General features: G+C 50.6%; 1 protein-coding gene across 2 annotated transcripts in view; it reads left to right on the forward strand.

Moving 5' to 3' along the window:
• Positions 1–258: 258 nt before the first annotated feature.
• Positions 259–18,809, forward strand: part of Tex2 (testis expressed 2) — a 121,107-nt gene continuing 102,556 nt past the window's right edge. For both annotated transcript variants that reach the window (XM_028865195.2, XM_028865196.2), the window contains exon 1: positions 259–365. The gene's annotated coding sequence lies outside the window, so the exon portion shown is untranslated. The remainder of the gene's footprint in view (positions 366–18,809) is intronic.

Here is an 18,809-nt window from a genome sequence, read left to right on the forward strand (position 1 = left end):
TGCTCCGCCCCTTGGGACTCGGCCAGGTAACGCGCTGTACCTCGGGGCTGCCGCTTCTCTCCTGTCCGCCGCGCCGCAGCTCCTTTAACAGCCCTGACCAATCGCCGGCCGATCCCCGCGGCCTCTCGCAGGCGCGCGGCACCGGCTGGATTGGTCGTGTCTGGTGCGCGGCTGGCTCCGCCCCCTCCGCCCTGTGGTTGGTGGTGGGGGCCGCGGCCGCGGGGCGGGTCCGCCGGCGGGGCGGGGCGGCCGGTGCCCGGGGGCGGGCGGCAGCACGGCGGCCCAGCCAGAGCCCGAGCCGGAGCCGCGGCGGCCGCGGAGCACGGGCGCCGGCGCAGTAGGATGAGGCAGCCAGCGGATCCAGGGTGAGCGCGCCCGGGGCCAGGTGGGGCGGCGCAGGCAGCGTCGGGCGGCGCAGGCCCCGGGCTGGGGTGGCCCGGCGCCGGGGTACCCGCAGCTCCCGCAGCCGTTGGCGCAGCGGGGCTCAGTTCAGCCTCTTCCACGCTGCTGGGGCTCGGGACGCCGGCACGGGTGGCCCTGGGAGATCCCTTTCCTGCTTGGTGGCCGGGCGGGGCGGGGTCGCCCCGGGGCTAGAGGTGCAGCCTGCGGGTCCCAGTCCAGCGTCGTCGTCCCCGGCTCGGTGTAGGTCCCGGGAAGCAGCATCCACAAGCTCGCTGAAGGAAAACACTTGTCACTTCTGTGCGTGGGGCCTCGGCTTCCCGCCGCCCCCTCGGCCACCGTGGGAGAAGCTTGGGAGTGGAGAAGCGCGGTTACTTTTGCGCGAATCTGTCAGCGGCTGTCGGCGCCTCGCTTGTTTTTCTGCAACTCCTGGCGGACGCCGGGGACCGAGGGGGTGATTTGTGTGCTTTAGAAGGGAGGCGGCGGCGCACCGAAACCCGGGGAGATCGGAAGGTTAACAAGTGACATTGGGCTGAGGCCTAACGCCAGCTGCCCCGCTGGGAGCGCGGGGATGATGGTGGCGCCGGCGGAGACCCGGGGACCGTGGCGGGGACGGGAACCGCCGGCTCCATTGCACCACACGCCACTCCAGAGCGCCGACTCCGCGCGGGAGTTAGTGCAGGGGAGTTTAACCCCCACTGAGAAGGATTTTTTGGAGAACTTAGCCCCTCAGTGGGTTGATGGTTACCTAAACCATCAGTTGTTATGGTTACACGGCATCAAATTTAAGGGCAAAGTCTGTTAAACACCCTCGCTTTTTTTTTTTTTTCCCCCAGAGCTAAGGAGCAGTTTGTCATTAGATTTCATAGATACTGTGTAGGGAGGACATACTTTTTTAGAGTTGAAGGAAAAGTGTGGGATCCTTGAGCACACAGGTTGTGCGCCCTGTTCCTGTGTGAGGTCTAAATGTCTTGACACCATCGCCCCAGCTCAATTGAGAGGAATAGTCTTGCAAATATTTTGATTATTCTCCCCAAAGGATATAGAGCAGACATCTCAAGAGCCAGATTAAACTCGAAGAACAGTGACTTTTTTAGGTGGCAAATAATAAGGAAGAATGGAGGGACAGGTGAACTTTGACCCTTGGGGAAGGGAGTTGGAAAGGTCTGGGTTTGAGTTTTGTACTGGAATGGCATGCAGGGAGAGCTTATCTTGTACTGGTCGGGGGAAATTGCCGTTTCTGTTAGCCTTTCCCAACCCTTAAAGGATTTCAGTGCCTTTCAGAGTCTTCAAAACAGGTGAATCTCTTGAGGCAGAGAGGATAGAGTCAGAGTTTTGCTGATGTCTTTGCTACCTGAGCTCCTCTGGGAGTGGACATGAAGGCTTGGAGAGGGTGGTGGAGGGTCTGGGGGGCTGCACTTGCACACATTCATCTACGGGAGAGGAGAAGATGAACGAGGCGGTCCAGACCAGAACATGGTGGTAATGGAGTTCACTGACAGGTTGTCCAAGGACAGATGAGGAGGAAGTTCAAGTTAAAGAGTGGTTTGGGCTGAGTGATAAGAAAAGAGATACAGCATATACCAGACATACTACTGTGTGTTATTAGAGATTATGTTCTTAGTCTGCTGCTAGGAAAAGCAGCAGAGGTTAGGCTGTGTGGTATGTATGTGTGCATGCATGTACATATGTATGTATTTTGAGAAAAGGTCTCTTGTATTCCAGGCTGGCCTCAAACTTGTTACCTAGCTGAGGATGGCATTGAACTTCTGATCCCTCTGCCGCCAATTCCTGAGTGCTGGGATCGAAGGCCTACATTACCACACCAGGTTTATGTGGTGCTGGGAATCAAAGCCAGGGCTCGGCGCATGCTAGGCAAGCCCTCCACCAATTGAGCCACATTTCCAGCTTGATTACACTTTAGATAGAATGAATAATTGGAGGGTTTTATGAGCAAAGAAATTGCCTAGAGTCAAGAAAGGGTATTTATTTGGTAACTTTGTATTGTGAGTCTGTGGTGGGCTAGCATCTTGGAGGCTTTGTGGATATGATAGAAGTGGGGGAGAGGAAGGAAGGGCTCCTTCCGAGTCAAAAGCTCTTGTTTTCTGAGGCTCTTGAAGGAAGAAGGGGAGAAATGTACAGAGTGTTGCTTAATAAAAACAGAGAAAGGGAGACATCCTTCCTCTGTGGATTACTTTGATATCAAACTGAATCTTCACAGACCAGTTCTGTGTCAGGTTCAGTATGAATTAAATTCGCCCTTGTGTCTGTTGACGAGTGTCTTTTGATTTTAGGTGTCTCTTTGCCTTTCTCCTGTCGACTCACTGATATGCTAGGAAGAGCATTAAAGAACACTGCCCTTATCTTCTGGGTGCCTCTAGTTTTTCTTTCCTTTCTTGTTTTTCTCCTCCTCAAGAATTCTTTCTTGGGCTAGAGAGATGGTTCAGCCCCTAGAGAGATGGCACTGGCTGCTCTTCCAGAGGACCCGGGTTCAATTCCCAGCAACCACATGGCAGTTCACAACTGTCCAGTTCCAGGTGACCCGAAACATATGACAAAAACACTAATGCGCTTAAAAAATTAATTAAAATATTTCTTTTATCTTGTTTGACCTTTAATACATTCTAAGTCCCACTTAGGAGTTGTTGAGGTCACAGGGGATGATGGGTTCTTTGATTCTATCCCTGAGCAGAAGTTGACTTCACTGCAAAGATCGTTTTTTCAAGTTTAGCTCTGCCACCCATGGCTTCCCAGTCTTGTCCTGCAGCCTCCTCTGGGGGCGGGATGGTCACCTGTTTTTATGGAGGTGGGAAGGGGCTCAGGATTGTCCGTGACTTAACCAGGGCGACAAGCTCACTGGACAGAGCTGGACCTTCCACATTGGGATGTTTGATCCCAAGATGTGCTTTCCCATCGTACCACATTCCTTTTCCTGGGAGCCAGGTGGAGTTTATGAGAGTTGATCTAGAGCAGCGTCTGTATGACAGGGCGGACACGGCTCCAGCTAATGAGCTCCTGTGCTGTGGGAGCGAACAGTCAGCAACTGTGTCCCACCTCTCTGCTGGGTGCAGTTTTGGGGAGATCCTTAGGAACTCTGGAGAGAGATGGTCAGGCTTCCTGGGAATTCATCTCAGTGCGTCTGCTCTCCAGCTTTGCAACCGTGGGGGAACTGCTGTCTCTGTACCTGTCTCTTCATCTGTAGACACAATGGTGTTGCAATACCAAGACAGTGCAATCTGTATTGTCTTCTCATCCCTAACAACAATCATCTAAAGACTTATCGAGTCTTACAGTGGCACATGAAATGTGTTTTGGTGTATAAAGCACTGGTGTGTCTTACTGTCCGCAGTCTTAGCTTAGATGGATGATGGTAGGACATTATTTACCAGAAGTTAGGAGGGTTAAATGAGGTCACTCGTGCGTGGCATCCAGTGAGCCCCCATAACAGTCGATGTTCTCAAATGGTAGAGTGAACAGTTAAATTGTAGGTGGCTCTGGGGTAGAGCTTTGGAGCATCCGGTAGGCACGGAGTCCTGGTGATAACCCATGACCTGGGCTCATGGACTGGAGGGACAGTTTCTAGTTTGCCCGGAGTGCTGTCCTTTAGCTGACTGTTGTCCCCATGAGAAGCATTAATTTCAGGAACTAATGAGCCATGGCCAGTCAGCTCCCTTTGTCCTGTCTGTTCATTAAGTTCTTTGTCACCTTTAAATCCCCCAGTTAAAATAAAGATCGGTGTGTAAAGCCTGGAACTCTGTACTGATGTGCTCTTCCATGGCAGTTTTAAAGTGACTTGAGATTATATTCGAGATTCTGTGGTGTTCCTTCTTCCCAAACTCTTTCTGGTCCTGATGGTAGAACGTGAAATGAGACCCTGCTAATGAGAGGGATGCTAGAAGACACGGGGCGGAGAAGCTCTGGAGTGGCGCTGGAGGACGTGAACAGAGCCCTGCACTTGGCAGCACCTAGAGGCCTGGCGGAAGGCCTGGCGCTGGCACCTGTTACCCCTGCATTCCTAGGTACACCTTTACCCAGGTCAAGTTCTCACGGATTGAGGACCTCCTTTCTTAGTCCCCTTGCCTCGAGCCCCAACACAGTCTCACGGTCCATGAGTTTACGAACCCAAGGAGCTGAGGTGTTCTGAGGTTGAAAGGAATTACTTCATTCAGAACTTTTTGTTTTGGAGATTAGGTTTCATGTCATAGCCCAGGCTGGCCTTGATTTTGCTTTTGTTTCTAGAGTAGCTGGGATTACAGGCATGTCCTGGGATTACAGGTGTGTCCTATCATTTGAGAATCTCATTCAAGACTTTCAGAGTCTCACTTGGATATCTGTGACAGTGTTTTTTTTTGGATTTTCAAGACAGGGTTTCTCTGTGTAGCTTTGCGCCTTTCCTGGAACTCACTATGTAGCCCAGGCTGGCCTGGAACTCACAGAGATCCGCCTGCCTCTGCCTCCCGAGTGCTGGGATTAAAGGCGTGCCTGGCTGTGACAGTGTTTTGAAAAGTAGAAAACAGCACTTGGTAGGCAGAGGCAGGTAGATGTCTTATGAGTTTGAGGCCAGCCTGGGCTACATAGCAAATTCCATTATAGCCAAGGCTACATAGTGAGACCCTGTCTTAAAAAGAAAAGTAGGAAACAATTAACACTTGGTAACAATGGGACTGGTTATAATTTAGGGAGAATTGCTGTGGCTGGGGTCTAAACTTGTACCTGGTTCAAACTTTCAAACATTCTGGGTTTGTTTGTTTTTGGGAGGGGGTGTGAGACAGGGTCTATGTAGTTCTGGATGTCCTGGATTTTGGTACACAGACCAGGCTGTCTTTGATCTCAGAGAGGTCCTCTTGTCTCTGCCTTCTGAGTGCTGGGATTAAAGGCGTGCGCCACTCAGCCTGGCTATGAAAAGACTGAAGTTCAAAGAGGTTAACTAATGATGGCAAGATCCCAGGACGAAGTCAGAATCTGACAGCAGGGATGGAGCCCAGCCTTGTGCTGCTCCAGCGTGAGTTCTGTGGTTATGGTCATGTGCGTCTCACCCCATTCGGGAACCCTTTCAAGCCCTGTGCCCCGGGAGCTTTCCCCAGCTGAAAGGGGAGAGTCCTCCCCTCTGAGGTCAGAGCCTTCCGGCCTGTACTTGTTCAAATCTGAGTGACTTGGGACAACTTGGTTAAGCTTAAAGGTAACTCCTACTGAAGTTAGAGGGGAGTTAAGTCCTTGAAAGGAAGGGTTTTTCTTTGGTGAACAAAGCCAGTAGCAGGTCACTGAGCATAAATGGGACTATTGAGAAGAGAACATGGCCTCTTCTGTGGAATCTCACAGGATGGGAGACTCAGGTGGGCTTTGAAGCAATCAAGTGACTCTGTCTGCTGGATTTGCCTGGAACATTGGTTCTCAGAGCTTTCTCCTGGGAGACTGTTGGACTGAGACCCCTGGCGCTCCCCAGCTCTCCCCCCCAGCTCTCCCCCCCAGCTCTCCCCCCCAGCTCTCCCCCCCAGCTCTCCCCCCCAGCTCTCCCCCCCAGCTCTCTCCCCCCAGCTCTCTCTCCCCCAGCTCTCCCCCCCAAGCTCTCCCCCCCAGCTCTCCCCCCCAGCTCTCACCCCCCAGCTCTCACCCCCCAGCTCTCACCCCCCAGCTCTCACCCCCCAGCTCTCACCCCCCAGCTCTCACCCCCCCAGCTCTCACCCCCCAGCTCTCACCCCCCAGCTCTCACCCCCAGCTCTCACCCCCAGCTCTCACCCCCCAGCTCTCTCCCCCCAGCTCTCCCCCCAGCTCTCACCCCCCAGCTCTCTCCCCCAGCTCTCTCCCCCCAGCTCTCTCCCCAGCTCTCTCCCCCCAGCTCTCACCCCCCAGCTCTCACCCCCAGCTCTCACCCCCCAGCTATCCCTCCCTAGCTCTCACCCCAGCTCTCACCCCCAGCTCTCACCCCCAGCTCTCTCCCCAGCTCTCTCCCCCCAGCTCTCACCCCCAGCTCTGACCCCCCAGCTCTGACTCCCCAGCTATCACCCCCAGCTATCACCCCCTAACCCCCAGCTCTCCCCCCCAGCTATCCTCACAGTTGAGAATGGCATAGGGTGAGGAGCTGGCTTCAGTCCTAATCTTATTTAGGGTCAAAGCCACTGTTGGCATCTGCAAGAGGTCTGTCAGAATCAGTGTTGGTTCCCCTTTGCTATTTAAAGCTTGCATAAGCTGGTTTACTCTCTTACCCAATTCTTTCCTTTCTTTGTTTTTTCTTTTTTCTTTTTGGTTTTGAGACAAGATTTCTCTTGTGTGGCCCTAGCTGTCCTGGAACTCACTCTGTAGACTAGGCTGGCCTTGAACTCATAGAGATTCACCTGCCACTGCCTCCCTAGTGCTGGGATCAAAGGTGTGTGCCACCACCACCTAGCTCTTACCCAATTCTTGGTCCATTCTTACACTCAATGCTGTCTTTTAAGCAGTATTCCTAAAAATGTTCGTATTTATTATTTGGGTTGGAAGTAGAGAATTTAAAAAACGCAATGCCCTATTGAAAGGACTGACTGAGCAGTGGTTGTCGGTCACCACGCGTGTGAGTTTTTCCTGGTCCCGAGCACTGTGCTTGGCACCGGGAATCTGACGGGGAGCGAAACAGATGTGGTCCCCACCTGCCCATGGCACCTTCTGTGGTCTAGACAATAGACGGGCCAGCAGATGTACTGAATGTATCATACATCCCAAACGGTAGGGAGTGTGAAGTCTCTCTGAAGGGGAGGAACAGGGCTCTGGGAAGGAGAAGAGTATTGTAGGAGAGGGAGTGACCGGTGGGCAGTGTGACAGTGCTGACAGGGGTAGAGACACATGATGGCCGGCGTAGCCTGTGCGTGTGCCTAGCTTGGGACAGAGTAGCGGGGCCTCCGGAGCCAGGCAGCTCTTGAGAGGCCTTGGGAAGTTTCTTAACCTCTTGGGCCTCCTGTGCTTGGGAGACTGAGTGACCCCTGAGGGCCGTTCCTGGATTGGACACAAAGAGCCGTGAATAAGGGTTTGCTGACTCAGCAGTGGGAAACTTGACCCGACACAGTCCAGGTAAAGGTGGCTGGCTGGCTGCCTTGCAGGTTCTCTGAGGCATTCTCAGGCAGCTCGGGTGGATTTCTGCAGTGCACCTGCTTCTGGGGAGAGCCAGCCCTGCCTGCAGGAGGCCCTGCCTCAGACCCAGTGCTTGGTACGGAGCCAGCTGAACTGGAAGCTGGTGTTAGTGTCTGGTTAAAAAAATAAAACTACATTTATTAATTTGTGTGTGTGCGCGCGTGTGCGCGCCAAAGCTGACGTGTGGAGGTCAGATGACAGCTTTTGGGAGTTGGTTTTCCCCTCCCCCCATGTGGGTCCTGGAAGTTGAACCCAGGCCGTCAGGCGGGGCACAAGTGGTATTGCCCACCAGCCTTCTGGCCTCATGTCTGCGTTAGTATTGGATGTGGGAAGTAGGTGGTGGTTGTTTTTCCCTTAATAGGCACCAGAAACCAGTGACTTCATTATTAGGTGGCCAGATGTTGCTGATGTGTGTAGTACCTGTCCAAGCCCCATCTCTAGTAGGAGTTGGTGTCGTGCTTTGGTATTCATAAGGACAGCTGTACCCTAGGATCATGAAGTCCATTGCTTTGTTCTTTGATTTGGTATGGTCAGTAATAAAATAGTATAAACCCAACCATGTGATAGTTTATGTTTTCCTAGAAAGTGTTCAGTATGGCCAAATTTGTATATCATTGAATTAGCTTTTGGAGTCTTTTAGCTTGGAAAAAAAATAAATACACTGTGTAAAAGATAATATAATAGGGCCGGGCGGTGGTGGCACACACCTTTAATCTCAGCACTCGAGAGGCAGAGCCAGATGGATCTCTGTGAGTTTGAGGCCAGCCTGGTTTACAGAGCGAGATCCAGGACAGGCACCAAAACTACACACAGAAACCCTGTCTCAGAGAAGAAGAAGAAGAAAGATAACATAGTAGAACCTGGCCACTCATCATGTAGATTCAATACCTTTTTTTTTTCTTTTTCCCGTTTGAAATAGGATTTTGTTTGTTTTGTTTTGTTTTGAGATAGGGTTTTGTTGTGTAGCCCTGGCTGTCCTGGAACTTACTCTGTAGATCAGGCTGGCCTCAAACTCACAGAGATCCTCCTGCCTCTGCCTCTGTTCTGGGATTAAAGGAGTGCACCACCATCCAGCTTGAAATAGGATCCTAAGCATCGTAAACTGCCCTTGAATTCTGTATGTTGCTGAAGAAGGCCTGAACTCCTGATCCCGCTGCCTCCTACTCCCCGGTGTTGGGACTAGAGGCGGGGGGGGGGGGGGGGGGGGGGGGCTGCCGGTCACGCTGGCTGCATTTTTCTCATCTCTTTCTCAGATGGTTTCACACTGGAGCATCTTGGTGGATTTTCAGTCACTCGGTATGTGTATCTTTAAACTGAAAACTCATGTGATAGGTGTGATCAGAGAGAAATGTCCCTGGTGTTGAAATTCACAATCCAAAATGAAAACTTCTTGGAAATCTTTGTAGCCTTGGCTGGGACGAGTAAAGGGCTAGAGAGATGGCTCCATGGTTAAGAGCAACTGCTGTTGCCGAGGACCTGGGTTCAGTTCCCAGTACCGACAGGTGGCTTCCAGTTCCAGAGGATCCAAAACCCTCTTCTAGAATCTTCCAGTACTGGGTATGCAATGGTGCACATACCTGCAAACAAAACACTCATACACTTAAAATATAAATACAGTCGGAAAAGAGAAAAAAAGATACTAGATGGGCTTGGTGGTGTATGCCTATAATATGAGCACTTGGGGGCAGAGACAGGAGCATCTCTGTGAATTTGAGGCCCTCCTGGTCCACATAATGAGTTATAAATGATAAACTCCTGCTTTTGTATTTTATTTTTAAAGGGACAATTCAAATTTATCATGCAGGTAACTCTCTAGCAGTGCCCCCGTGGGCCACCATTCATCTGTAAAGTTAGAAATATTCTGGGCCTGGGCTCTCCAATGGTTGCCACTTACCATATATGATGACCATTGGGAAGGTGGTAATTAGCGACGGAGAAACTGAAGCTTCAGTTTATTCAATTTTAAGTACTTTTAGCTTCACTAGTTCTATGTGGTCATATTAGGCAGTGCAAATCCCAGTCTTGGCTGGGAGTGCGCTTAGCATGTGCAAGGGGCAGAGTTTAGTCCTCAACACCACAGAAACGCTGAGACCAGAAACATCAGCCATGGCATTAAGCAAAGAATCCAACGGGACTACTTTTTATTTTGGTTGGGAGTCTAACCTTTAATGGCTGAGCCATCTCTCCAGCCTCCAACGTAATTAATCAGGGCAGCAAATGTAAGTGTATTTCCTGAGCTCAGTGCATTGATTGTGTGGTGGAAGGGAGGACCACTGAGTGGGGTGTAGGGTCTTCAGTGCTGGTCTCAGAGACTCAGAAGAGTTGGAGTTGGTGCTGTAGTGTCTCCTGAACCCCTGAGCTGCTTCTTCACTGTGCCCTGAGAGGTGGAGAGGCAGAGGAAGCGGGTTGTCTGAAGGCTTCAGACAGCAGGATGACCCCAGCCGTGGGACTTGGGTACACTACTGTGAGATTTAGAGGCTGTTCCAAGATGACACCCAGGGGCTGGGAAGTGACAGCTGCAGAGGGCACTGGATGTCTGGGCACTTCTTTATCCCCAGGGCACAGTAAATTGGTCGGTTGATAAACATTTGACATGGACGGCAGTTTCAGGGACTTGGAGATTGGCCTTAAATTTATGTAGACATTCTCTGAGAGTCAGGTGCCACGGAGGGGTACTGTCAAGCTGCAGGGCCTCCAGAGCCGGCCTCCTGCTGGGGGCCATGGGCGTTTCTCCTCGTGGCGACGAGCTGGACTCCCTGCGGCTCGCCGTTCCCTTGCTGTGTGCTGTTGATGTCTGCATCTCTTGGGCGAGCCTCTTCCCTCTGGCTGCGCTGCCTCCACTGTCAGATGGCTGTTTTTGTTTGAAAGACTGCAGCGACTCTGCACTGACTGCCTGCGGCTCCTAATACTCCTTTCCAATCTGTTGACTGTATACAGCAGAGTAATCTTTTAAAAAACCCACAGGGGCTGCTGGGATGGCTCAGCAGGTCAAGTCTGATGGCCCGAGTTCAGTCCCCGGCCTGACATGGTGGAAGGAAAGAACCGATTCTCAAGTTGTCCTCTGACCTCTACACAATAAATAGATAAAAATGTAATAAATGGGCCGGGCGGTGGTGGCGCACGCCTTTAATCCCAGCACTCGGGAGGCAGAGCCAGGCGGATCTCTGTGAGTTCGAGGCCAGCCTGGGCTACCAAGTGAGTCCCAGGAAAGGCGCAAAGCTACACAGAGAAACCCTGTCTCGAAAAATTAAAAAAAAAAAAAAAAAAAAAAAAAAATGTAATAAATGAAAAAAAAAAAAAATCCTGACACGCTCATGTGATGTCTCTGTGCAACCTGTGAAAGACTAGTTAAGATTCCATTCTGAGCATGTGATTTAATCCTCTTGCCTCCTTCAGCCTGGGCCTCTGTCTCCTAGTGCTACTTAGGGGTGCTGGCCTCTTTCCCACCCCGGCTGGAAGGGAGTTGGACATTCGGGTACTGAGCCGTCCTCAGGGCTTAACATACCGCTCACTTCCCCTTTTTATAGAGACTATCACAGGCTGTTATTCTGTATTCTTTAATAAACACCGGCTTTCCCCTTCTCCCCAGGAGGGCAGAGAGAGACCTTGTGTGTACCTGGCTTTTTTGGGGCGAGGGCACCAACCAGCTCCCAGATCATGACACAGAGACTTAGTAGTTATCATGACACAGAGACTTAGTAGTTATCATGACACAGAGACTTAGTAGTTATCATGACACAGAGACTTAGTAGTTATGAATGCTCGGCCTTCTCTTATGTTTGTTTCTTGCTAGCTCTTCTAACTTACCCTGTCTCTCTTCATCTACATTTTGTCGTCTTCGTAGGTCCTACTCTGTGTCTGCTGGCTGGCTTCTGGCCCTGAGCATCTGCCTTGTTCTCTCCTCATTCTCTCGCTCATTCTAGATTTCTCTTCCTACTTGTTCTCTCTGCCTGCCAGCCCCGCCCATCCCTCTCTTGCCTAGCTATTGGCCGTTCAGCTCTTTATTAGACCAATCAGGTGCCTTAGGCTGGTGAGGTGAAACAAATGCAACACATCTGTACATAATTAAACACATGCAGCAAACCAAATGTAACACACCTTTATACAGTTAAAGTAGTATTCTGCAGCATAAACAAATGTGGCACGTTTATATAGTTAATATTCACAAGACTTGTTGATTTACTCTCTATTAGGTGCCTAGCACAGTATCTGCCATTGTCCAGGCTTCTGAAACTCCTGGTGAGTGAGAGTGACTGAGTCAGAGTACACCGGAAAGTGGGCAGCTCAGCTGAGGAACGCGCTTCACAGTTTGGGCTTATTGAAGAAGTCGTGTAATTTTTGTTGTTGTTGTTGGTTTTTCGAGACAGGGTTTCTCTGTGCAGTTTTGGTACCTGTCCTAGATCTCACTCTGTAGACCAGGCTGGCCTCGAACTCACAGAGATCCGCCTGCCTCTGCCTCCCGAGTGCTGGGATTAAAGGTGAGCGCCACTGCCACCACCAACCGGGCAAGTTGGAGTAATTTTTAAAGCCGAATAACTGAGGACAGGAGGAGAGAGGCAGGGAGAGTCTGCAGCAGCCCATCTTGGGAGCTACCGGGTAGGTTTAGAGGAAGCACCTGGTTCAGAGGAAACACTTTCCATTCCTCTGTTCAGATTTCAGAGACATTGGCCTGCCCCATCGCAAGGGTCGGATTAAGGGTGGGCCCTTGTCTGAACAGGGTTCCTGCACTTAGCCTCAAGCAGCGTCTTCCCCTTGCTCATGTGCATGCCACCAGAAGCTGACCTCTAGGTTAGTGACTTGTGTGTGGCCTGTGGTCAGGACGCCGGATCTCCTCCGCAGAGGCCTTGGCTGCTCATGTCTCTCTCTCTCCCTCTTCACTTGCATGAGCCAGTGCTTTGCCAGTGTGTGTAGGAGGGTAATCTGTTGGGCACATATTTGCTTGTAGCCACGGGTACTGCCAAAGCATCGTGCCAGGTGGGCAGTAAAGAGGGCTCCAGGAAGTTGTGGGACGGAACTGTGGTTGCTTCCTGGGGGCAAGAGCCTCCCTGCTGAAGAGACCACAGCTGTGTGCAGACTGGCAGTTCACCTTGGCTGACTCGCTTTCTTCCTCAGACCCACTTCAGATGAACTGGGGAGTGCCCGGCTGCCAGAGCCCACAGCTCTGCGTCTGGGTCTCTGTGTTCATGCCCCAGGGAAACAGAAACTTCCATCTTCCCCAGACTCTGACCAAGATGGTGGGTAAATTCCATCCACAGCTTTATGATTTAGAAGAGAGAATTGGTGTGATATACTATCTGCATGGAAGAAAGGGACTCTGTCTCAACCAGGGCCTCAGATGCCAGAGAAGAGGTATTCCTCTTGTGTGGGGCCTGGGAGGGCAACTGAGTGTTTTAGTTAACTTTGCCAGCTTGATGCAAGGTAGAAATATTTTGGAAGAGAATCTCAGTTGAAGAATTGTCTAGATCAGAATGTTCTGTGGGCATATCTGTGTGGCGTTGTCTTGACTGTTAATTGATAGGAGGGCCCAGCCCACTGTGGGCGGCTCCACTACCTAAGTAGGTGAATTTGAGCAATACAATTGAGTATACATCTGTATGCTAGCCAGCAAGCAGCATCCTCCATGGTTCCTGCTGTCCTCCTTTGATTGGGAAGTGAGTTTCTTAGTTGGAGGTATGCTATGTGAATAGGGAGCAGGCCTGACATCAAGTTCTTGCCTTGACCTTACTCAGTGATAGCCCACGATGTGGAATTGCAGGCCAAGGAGACCTTCTCCTGTGTTGCTTTTGGTCAGGGTATTTTGTCATAGCAACAGAAGTGACACTAGGACAGTGGGGTTGGCCAGGGCTCTTGGGGATGCTAAGCAGTGGTACCTCTGACTGTATCCCTAGCATGGGGTTGGCCCAGGGCTCTTGGGGATGCTAAGCAGTGGTACCTCTGACTGTATCCCTAGCATGGGGTTGGCCCAGGGCTCTTGGGGATGCTAAGCTACTGCCTGTATCCCTAGCCTGAGAGGAGAGGAGGTGTCTCCTGAAGATCAGGATGTGAGTTTTCTGGGAGACTTGCAAGTCTGGTTAAGAAGGCCTCAAGGGCCTGGCGTGGTGGCGCACACCTTTAATACCAGCACTCGGGAGGCAGAGGCAGGCGGATCTCTCTGAGTTCGAGGCCAGCCTGGGCTACAAAGCAGTTTTAAGACAGCCAGGACTATACAGAGAAACCCTATCTCAAAAAAAAAAAAAAAAAAAAAAAAAAGGCCTCCAAGCGTGTATTTCAGTGACACAGAAGAGAACACAGAAGAAGATGTGGACATAGATAACCAGGGACCTGTGTGACTTGGTGGGTGCCTTGGAAGTTTTAGTGGAAGCTGACACTGAGAAAGGCTTGAGTGTCTACAAACTTATGTGTGAGGTTGAGTAGTTGGGCTGCCTTGCACTAGAAACCTGCAGCGCAAATAATGGGGTGGGTCGTTAGCGTTGGAGGCAGAGCCAAGAAGGAGGGGTCATATGGCCCCCAAGGAGAACCCCTCTGGGATTTACTCTGTGTGGGGCCTGATCATGAAAACCAATAGAAAACATCTTAATTATGATGGAAAGCTCAATAGAGAGCAGGCGATATCCTGGCACATGATATCCTTGTGAGACTGTCTGCTAGACCTAGGCAGAACTAGGCAAATTTTAAAACAGACCCTCTGGCAGACTTAATCAGGCATGCAGATGTTTGTGTAAGGTAGACTATGTGGAAACGCCTTATGGATATCAGGTGGGGGTGGGGGAAGGGGTTGAGGAGAGGAGAGGTGCATGTGCTTAATGATACCAAATAAAAAGCCAGGAGTGTGTCCTCCTGCCAGGGTTTGAATTGACTCAATGGTACTAAATAGGCAAAGGCCAGTATCGGTGTGGCTGAGGTGAAAGCTGTCCAGAGGGTCAGCTGTGACTGCAGCTGATTCGTCAGCAGGAATGAGCAGACGGTCACCACAGGCTGGCTCCACCGCGAAACTCATCAGCTGACTGAGTATCTCCTTCTGCCTGCCTTACTGTTTCCCTAGAGTTAAAATGGTGGGAATGCCGCCCGCCGGGACCCAGGAGCCACCTTGGTGTCCTCAGTGTCAGATGCTTGTGAGAAATCACTTTTTGGGCTGGGCGGTGGTGGCGCATGCCTTTAATCCAGCACAGGGGAGGCAGGAGGATCTCTGAGTTCGAGGTCTACAGAGCAAGTTCCAGGACAGCCAGGGTTACAGAGAAACCCTGTCTCGAAAAAAAAAAAAAAAAAAAAAAAGACTTTTTGGATGCCGTTTCACAACAGCGACTCACTTAGGGGAGTGTACCAAGATTGAACCCAGGACCTAGCACAAGCTGAACATGCATTGGCCCTTGCCTCTACTTCTGGGCGAACTGGAGAGCACCAGTTGCCGATCCCTACACAGGCAGAGCGGAGAAACGTTGAGCAGTACCCACCCAATCACTTACTAATTTGATGTACCTCTGGGTCTCCATCTACCTCATGCCCTCTACAGAGTCAGAAAGCCCAGCACCCGCCCTCTGGAACCCACGCGGAGGAGCTGTCCTCAGGGAGAGGGGAGCTGCGGCCCCAGAGAAGTTCAGACGTGAGATCCGAGTGGAAAATAGTCAGGGTAGTGTAGAAACCCCAGGGGAAGGAGTTGCTTTGTTCTAATTTCCCAGGGTAGACCAAAGCCTGCAGGAATAGGGTGAGTACTGTTCGATCCTGGTGGGGAGGTTAAGTAAAGCAGGAACATTAATTTTTTTTAAGGCTAAAACTCCCAGCAGAAATGACTATTGATCATGCTCTGAGTCAGAGACCAAACTCATTTGTTCGACTTGGCTTTGTCTTAGGCTTTGACTGTGATTGAGAGTGTGTTCCTAGGAGGCCTAATAGTCTGAAGTGAATTTTATTTCGGGAGATCTGGTTTGTGGTCCCAAAAATCTTAGAGAAGGAAAAAGACCCACCACACGGCTGCTGCTTTAGGCAGCAGAGGTGTTTTGGCAGCCAGCATTGTAAGCCCAGGGCTGAGCATTTCTTGGGGCAACGGTCAAGGGGCTCCTCCAAAGGATTGCATGAGTTTATGATGCTCAGGTGTTAATCTTTAAAAATTAAAATTGAACTTTTTCTGTTTTGATCCATCGCTTTGAAGGAATACTGGAGAGTCTGCAGCTTTAACTATTTCTGAGCTTGGCTGCTGTGGCCTGTAAGCGCGTGGTATCTGCAGCTGACACCGGCTCCTCCTCACCCTGGGCCTCCTCCCTCAGTGCTGTAGTGGGGTGCCCCGGCCTTGCACTCCACCGATGAGTGAACACGCGGCAGGCACCCTGTGGCTCCGTGAGTGCTGGGTGACATGGGTGGTGCATGGCATGCTGAGGAGAGACGATGTATTTTTAGTCTCCTGTTTCTGTTTTAGGAGCTCACTTATACAAAGGCTTAAGTTGATATTTAAAGGAGAAACCAGAAGGTTCCATTTCCGAGTCTTTTTTTTTTTTTTTTTTTTTTGAGACAGGGTTTCTCTGTGTAACAGATCTAGCCGTCCTGTAGGTCTCATTCTGTAGACCAGGCTGGCCTTAAACTCACAGAGATCCACCTGCCTCTGCCTCCTGAGTGCTGGGATTAAAGAAAGGTGTGTGCGTCACCATCCGGCCCATTTCCTAGTTCTAATGTAGTCTGCAGTGTGTCGAGGGGCTGGTACCTGGGTTCGGGCCTTAGGCTTCACTTTCACCTCTTAGGGCCACGTCAGCCTCTTCCAAAGTGTGATGCTGGACTGAGGGATGGAGGAGGGAAGTGCAGTTGATGTTTTCCTGGTCCTGCCTGGCCCACAGTCAGGACAAATCTCTCTCACCCACCAGTCCTGCAGCCAAGTAAACACAGAGAGACTTATATCACTTATAAACTGTATGGCTGTGGCAGGCTTCTTGCTATCTAGTTCTTATATCTTAAATTAACCCATTTCTATTAATCTGTAAGTTGCCATGTGGCTTGTGGCCTACCAATATCTTAAACATCTGCTTCTCAGCTGTGGCTGGCAGCCTCTCCTAACTCAGCCTTCCTCTTCCCAGAATTCTCCTCTCTGTTTGTCCCGCCTGCCTGGCTACTAGCCAATCATCGCTTTATTTATCAATCAATCATAGCAACACATTTTCACTGCATACAGAACATCCCATAGCAGGGAAGCACCCTGACAGACAGGCAAAGAACCAGAAACTGTCTTTAGACATGATGTTTTTTTACTGTAATCTCAGCACTAGAGAGACTGAGGCAGAAGGATTGCTGTGAGTTTGAGGCCAGTCACCAGTCAAGAGACACAGTGAGCCCCTGTATCCAAAAAAAAAAAAAAAAAAAAAAAAAAAAAAAAAAAAAAAAACAGAAAAAGTAAAGTGTCATCTAATATGTAACTACTGCGGTGATTTCAAGCCGGGTCTTTGAGGCTTGTTAAAGGGCTCTAACAGATTATTCCTGCCTTGGGTTAGGTGGGTTGGTTATCCAGCAGTTCCACAGGACTGACTGATGACACTTCACGTTAGTGGCTGTGTTGATGGAATGACTCGTAGGAGTCAGCCTTCAGTGATCTGAAGGCAGTGCTGTGACCACTAGGCCACCCCGCAGCTCTAGTCTTCAGGGGGTTCTACACTCATGTAGCCTGCAAAGACTTTGAACTCTATCTAGCTGAGGGTGACCCTGAACTCTGGATCTCCTGCCTCTACCTTCCAAGTGCTGAGGTGCAGGTGTCTTTGAAGAGTCTGAGGGCAAGTGTTTGGATACCTGGGAGAGCATTAAGCCTGAGTTCTTAATTCCAAAATGGTTAAGTAGATTTTTTTCTCCCAAACTAATAGCTTATAAATCAGTGTATCAGTTTTCCCTCCATTTTCTCCTTCCCCTTCTTTTTAACTTTAAGAAAATACTTACGTATATTTCAGAGTTTCAATTTGTTTTTTAGTATTTTTGTTACTTTTTTTATGTCTAGTAAGTAACCAGCTGTTTTCCCTTCTGGGCTTGGTTCCAGGAGTGAAAACACTGTTGGTGAAACAGGGAGACCTGAGAAGAGGTCCACTTCCTAGCGAGGCGAGGCTAGGTGCACCTGTCCTTGAACACCTGGCCACTGGCCCCTGTAGCTCAAACCTTAGCGACTTTGTGGAGACAGTGTCACGTGAGCTTGGCCCCTGGCCAGGGCCTCAGGGTATTTTCTCTTTCCTGGCTTCCTCAGTTTTTCTCTTGACAAAAAAGATTGTCCCTCTGACTTCTCATAGGGCTTCTTTTGGGTTCTCTTGGGTTCTTTCTTCTTCCTTCTCCTCTTCTCTGTCTTCCTGTTTACCTTTCTTCTTCATTCTTCATCACTCTGCTCACGGCTTTTCTGGCGGTGTTGTAATTCTTGCCTGAGTCAGAGAGGACCAGGAGGCCTGGTGCTCCCAGTGGTGGGACGTTGGCCAGTGGCACCTACTCCTTCCTCAGAGTCTTGGGGCTTCAGCCTGCCCTTTCCTGCTTGAGTCCACCCACCTGCTGTGGCAGCCTCCAGCTGGCCTAGGACCCACCCTTGGGCAGCTTGTGTTGTGTGATGGTGAGCCCTGCTCAGGAGTGTGCTCTGGCTTAGTCTCCCCTTTCCAGTTTTGCCAAAGGCAGTAAAGACGAACCGTTGCTTTCAGAAAGACCGTTCTAGAGGCATCACAGTGTATGTGCGAAAGCTGGTAGTAGGTGACATGGTTGCAGCAGAGCCCTGTCGCCGGAACCAGGAACCAGCCTCCTTCACCCCGAACTGTTGCGATGCTGAGGAGTAAATGTAGGGCAGGGCTCCTGCTGGGCAAGAGCTCCTCCACTGAGTTACATCTCCAGCCCCGGAGTTTAAGTCAGGGGTCCGCTTTTGCTGCTTACCTTTTCTCCCCCAGTGGTCTGGGAGTCAGAAACCTGGCTCTTAAAGGGAGAAAGTGCTCCTTTCTTACTACTTCTGAGGAGTCCTTAGCCGTTGGCCACACACACACACACACACACACACACACACACACACACACACACACACAGGGTGGGCGTATCTGGGAGGCAGCACTTAGGAAACTGGATCTCTTCATTGACAGAGCCCTCTCCTGAGCTGGTAATGCAAGCTGTTGGTAATTACAGAAAACCTACCATGAGACTCATCTAAATTTAATGAAGAGTCAGCACTGTGGATTTTAAATACAGAGGGAGTCGGGCCTTGGCCCTTAATTGTCCAGGTGCAGATGACTTCCTGCTGCACTAGGTACGCCTTCAGCTGGCTTCCCTTGCTCTGATGCCCTCCCTCATCCGTTTGACTTGCATCCCTACTACACAAACTTCTG

This window comes from Peromyscus leucopus, chromosome 8b, assembly GCF_004664715.2.
Source record: "Peromyscus leucopus breed LL Stock chromosome 8b, UCI_PerLeu_2.1, whole genome shotgun sequence".
Lineage (NCBI taxonomy): Eukaryota > Metazoa > Chordata > Mammalia > Rodentia > Cricetidae > Peromyscus > Peromyscus leucopus.